Source organism: Sinocyclocheilus rhinocerous, unplaced genomic scaffold (assembly GCF_001515625.1).
Source record: "Sinocyclocheilus rhinocerous isolate Xijiao unplaced genomic scaffold, SAMN03320098_v1.1 scaffold1861, whole genome shotgun sequence".
Taxonomy (NCBI): Eukaryota; Metazoa; Chordata; class Actinopteri; order Cypriniformes; family Cyprinidae; genus Sinocyclocheilus; species Sinocyclocheilus rhinocerous.
Window position 1 is genome coordinate 58,007 of NW_015652149.1, and position 5,400 is coordinate 63,406.

The following is a 5,400-nucleotide window of genomic DNA, read 5'->3' on the forward strand; positions in this document are numbered from 1 at the left end:
TCATCACTAATGATCAATCAGCACTTAATTAATCACATAATTATCTCATTAACTTTAACACTGCTTCAGTGTTACTTTAACACTCTTTTAGAGTGGGACCATATATGCTCTGAGCAGTGTTAATTTAACACTCGGGAATTTACTGTGTATGATCTAGGAACACTGCAGACAGACCCAAAGCAGGTGAAGCTTCAGAAGTATCCCTTTACCCAATTAAGAACACATTAGAGAGCTTTTAATAAGAACTGGCTGGATGAATGTCAATGGCTTGAGTACTCAGTATCCAGAAATTCTGCATTCTGCTTTTTTTTGTCGTCTCTTTGGGAGCATCATATTCGAAACCGCAAAGACACATTAAAAAGTGCAGGTTTCTCCAACTGGAAAAAGGCTTTAGAATCATTCAGAGAGCATGAACAAAGTAGTCTTCGCAACAGCCAAACACATGGATATATTACAGAACAGCTTCTTAGTGCCAGTGTAGGAGAAATAACTGCGAGACGTGAATACCTCCATGATAGAATATAACTGCCGAGGAAGACAACCAAATGCCCAAAATAAACAATTCAAAAACATTATTGTTGGATTTGGATGTGGATGTAATTAGAAATTTAGTAATAGTAATAGTAAATAGTAATAGTAAAAACTAATAGTAATAGTACATTTCTAAATAGTAATTTAGAAATACTTTAGCATGTGCAGTATGATAATGCATCAGTCAATATGTTATTATTGGAAATAAATATAAACATTTTACTAATTTACTTGTTATAGCACAATATGTAAAATATGAAAAGAGGGGTAAGATCCTACCAGGGGCGCCGCTATAGTTTCTGGGCCCCCTGAACAGCATATTCTTATTAATATTTATATATATATTTTTAAGTGCCATTCATGGAAAATACTAAATCATCTATAATATTTTATTTTGAAAATGTAGTTGAATACTTGAATAACCGATGACAGACAAAGCAGAATCCCAGAGAAAGAGACTCATCTGAAGGGTGAAATTATAACTCATGCAGGCATATTATAAACAGGAATGTTTTGAAAGGCTTGTGGGCGAGACTGAAAGGAACAAAAATGAAATATTTCTGGAAAAACCTTAAAGGGTCATGAAACCCCCTGTTTCAGCACTGGTTAGTTCTCACTACAGTTTTAAAGGGGTCATATGATGCGATTTCAATTGTTCCTTTCTCTTTGGAGTGTTACAAGCTCTTGGTGCATAAAGAAGATCTGTAAAGTTGCAAAGACTAAAGTCTCAAATCCAAAGAGATATTCTTTATAAAAGAGTCCGGGCGCGCCGTTCTCGATCCCGCCGCCTCAGCTCACTCTAGCCCGGCCTCAGCGCACGCTAAGCTGGGGCTTCCCCTCACGCTAGGCCGCTGTGTTTTTCGTTGTGAAAGCGAAACTACTTTGTTTGGGCTTCAAAAAGAGGACACGACTACAAATCAGTTGTATTTACAACACTTTTCAGAACAGTTCAACCCAAATATCCAGATGTGTGCAGCACATTTTATGGAGGACTGTTTACTGATCCTGGGAGAGTAACGTTAGACTAAAATGCGGCAGTTCTGACTCACGTAAGTACGTTTTCATTTAAAGTTTTAGGGGGGCGTGACAGAGTCTTAACTTTGATAAAGAATATCTCTTTGGTTTTGAGACTTTAGTCTTTGCAACTTCAGGGATCTTATCTATGCACAATCAGCTTGTAACACTCCAAAGAGAAAGGAAAACTTGAAATCGCATCATATGACCCCTTTAAAATGTGTCTCTCGTGTGTTTCACGCGCACATGTACGTGAGAGGATGAATCCTCTCTTTTCTCTCTCCTTCAAGCGAGTTCTGGACACTAATGAAGAGTTTAGCAGTGACTTGATCACAGACGGTCCTTCTTCAGACCAACATTATGGGTTATACATTTTTTAGGATGCAATTTTTTTCTGGAATGCAGCTATTAATGTTATTTCTGAGCAAATAAGAGCAAAATATTTGCTTTTCCGTTTGATATTATGCAACTTGTCATGTTTGTAAAATCGCATCATGTCTGCATTACAGTAAATCACAAATAAAAGAATGTTTTTGATCAATAGCAGTGGTGAAGCAGTAATTTATTCTCTCTTATCTAATAAACATTATGTTTTTTGTCTGCTATACTGGTCTGTTATTTTGCATCTGGTATCGGTGGCTGTCGTGTGTAAATGATGCCTGGTTTATTCACATCCTTCATTTTATTTTCCAAGTTCAACATGAATTTGTCTCGTCACGGCTCACACAGCTTGTCTAAATTGTCCTAAATTGCACAACACATCCATTTCAAGCTATTTGTTATCAGAGTTCTTCCCCTTCGCACTACTTCTGAGCGGGCAAGGCAATAGGCTACTTTTGATTTAATCATTTACCATGAATTATGATCCGATGGTGGCTGAAGATAAAGGAAATGACTCACGGTCACATAATGACGCACAGACTATTAGGACACAGATTTCTAAGAAATGACTTGTACAGACTGTGCATGATCTTTTGTTCTTGCTAAGTTTTAGAGAATCTGCCTAAATATCATCTCACGTGTGTCTACACGTTACTTTTTCATATTATTTTCTGCAGCACCTGTAGCCCTTCCTCAGTCTTACAGGAGTTTTGCCGCTGGCTCTTCATCGGAACATTGGCCCGGGATTGACTGCATTTTTTTACAGTTACAGGAAAATTTCTTCACGTAAAAACAGAGTTGAACAATCTTACCCATCGGGCACCTTGATATCAATTTGACGTCAAAGGCAAGACAAGGCAAGTTTATTTATATAGCACATTTCATGCACAATGGTAATTCAAAGTGCTTTACATAAAAGATTATAGTCAAGATATTAGTATATTAATATATAAATATTAGTCAAGATTTGATCAAGATGCTGTAACATCATTTTAAATTTAGTTTGGACGGCAGTTTCTTCCAGTGGTGATTGGGTGAAAATAGGAAGTTAATCCCACACTGAAATTGGTTTATTGTATATGTAGGCCAGTATTTTTGATGTTCAGTTTAAATCAAATCAACGTCATGTCCAGTTTCTGACATCAGTTTGATTTGCGTATTTGACCTGTTTTTTTTTAACGTCAGTTTTGATGTCAATTTGATGTCTTTTCAACATCAACTGCCCACAGACATTATGTAGGAGAGACCGGGAATTGTTTATACATCACTATCACAAACGGCAGCAACATTTAGGGGAGAGTGGGGACGGTTGCAACTTGGCTTATTTCTTCAATAAGGAAAAAGCTACAGTGATGACCTTCACATGCTTAGTCGTTTAGTTAGCCCCTCATCCTACCTGGAAGACATCAGCCATTTGTGACCATTCCTTCTACAAAAACATATTTTAATCTGTGTTTTCTTTCAATAGACATATGTGTCAAAGATATTTTGTCAAGCTAATATACCAAGTTTTATCACGGCTGTCAGTGTTGGGACGGTTGTTGGGAACGTTGTCGCATCACTTCCCATCATGCTGTCCCTTACCACAACACTAATGTAAAAGCTTGCCATAACATCACAAAATTGTAATTTTATGGATAAGAATTAATTTCAATAGTTTAAAAATCAGTTTGAGTGTGGTGGACTAATTTCCTTCACTCACTCTCTCTCTCTCTCTCACACACTTATAAAGTCAGATGCATAAAATGGTAGATTTGTCTAATTTGAATTTTTAAAAGTAAGACTGATTACCTGGAGTTAACAGAAGTAGGCAATTATTAAATTTCAGTATCTTGATTTTGATTAAATTAATATTTTGTAGTTCAGATGTACTGTAATAATTAACCAAAACATGGTTGTTACTTGTTTCTTTCATTTTTTTTCCCATTTACTATTCTTTGTTTTTATACAGCCAATTTAACTTATTGAAGATAAAATAAAGATGTTGCAAAATGATATTTAAGAAATTATTTTAATGAAATTTTAATGAATGTTGCAACAGTCCCCTTTTATGGGGTCAGCTCCAGCGTTCTCGTTAAATTCCAACAGCGCGGTTTTAGGACTCCGCTGCCGAGCATTCATCTGGCGAATCTCCGCTCCCTAGCAAATAAATCAGATGAACTACGACTCCTCACCCGCACAAACAAGGACGTTTTAAACTCCGCTGCGCTCTGCTTCACGGAAACCTGGCTGAACGGAGCCATCCCGGACAGGGCGTTACATCTAACGGGCTTCCAGCTGTTCAGAGCAGACCGCGTCCCCGAGTCGTCGGGGAAAACGAGAGGCGGTGGATTATGTTTTTATATCAGTGAAGGCTGGTGTACAGACGTGACAGTTTTAAAGAAGATGTGCTGCCCAAATTTGGAAACTCTCTTCATTAACTGTAAGCCTTTTTATTCACCATGGGAGTTCTCCTCGTTTATTCTGGTGAGTGTGTACATTCCTCCTGACGCGTGAGTGAGCACGGCGTTAGAACTGTTGGCCGATCAGACACACAGAACAACGTTATGCGGACTCTTTCATTATCGTTCTCTGTGATTTTAATAAAGCTAATCTCACCCGTGAACGGCCTAAATATAGACAGAACATCACATGCCCCACCAGAGACGGCAATATACTGGACCACTGCTACACTGTTTTAAAGGATGCATACCACTCTGTCCCCCGAGCTGCGCTGGGACTCTCTGATCACTGTTTGGTTCATCTTCTACCAGCCTACAGCCAGAAACTCAAATCTGCTACTGGATGAGCTCACTGACACCGTGACATCCTACATCGGTTTCTGTGAGGACATGTGTGTTCCACCAGGACTTATTTAACATTTAACAACGACAAACCTTGGTTCAGTGCAAAACTCAAACAGCTTCGCCAGGCCAAAGAGGACGCCCACAGGAGTGGGGACAAAGACTTGTCCAAATACAAATACACACTGAATAGGGAGATAAGAGTGGCAAAGTTAGACTACTCTGAAAAGCTAAAAAAAACAGCTTTCAAGTAATGACTCTACATCAGTGTGGAAAGGCCTGAAAGCCATCACCAGCTACAAGACCCCATCCCCCAGCACTGAGGCCAATCAACAACTGGCTGAAGACCTGAACGAGTTTTACTGCAGGTTTGAAAAGGCCTCAAAGCCTGTGCTGTCCAGCTATCATCCATCTTCACATTGATCTTCAACAGATCCCTGGAGCTGTGTGAAGTTCCATCCTGCTTCAAATGTTCCACCATCATCCCTGTACCCAATAAACCAAAAATCACAGGACTTAATGACTACAGACCTGTTGCTTTAACATCTGTGGTCATAAAGTCATTTGAGAGACTGGTGTTGGCCTACTTAAAGGACATTACTGGACCCTTGCTGGACCCCCTGCAGTTTGCTTACCGAGCAAACAGGTCTGTGGATGATGCAGTCAATATGGGACTGCACTACATCCTGCA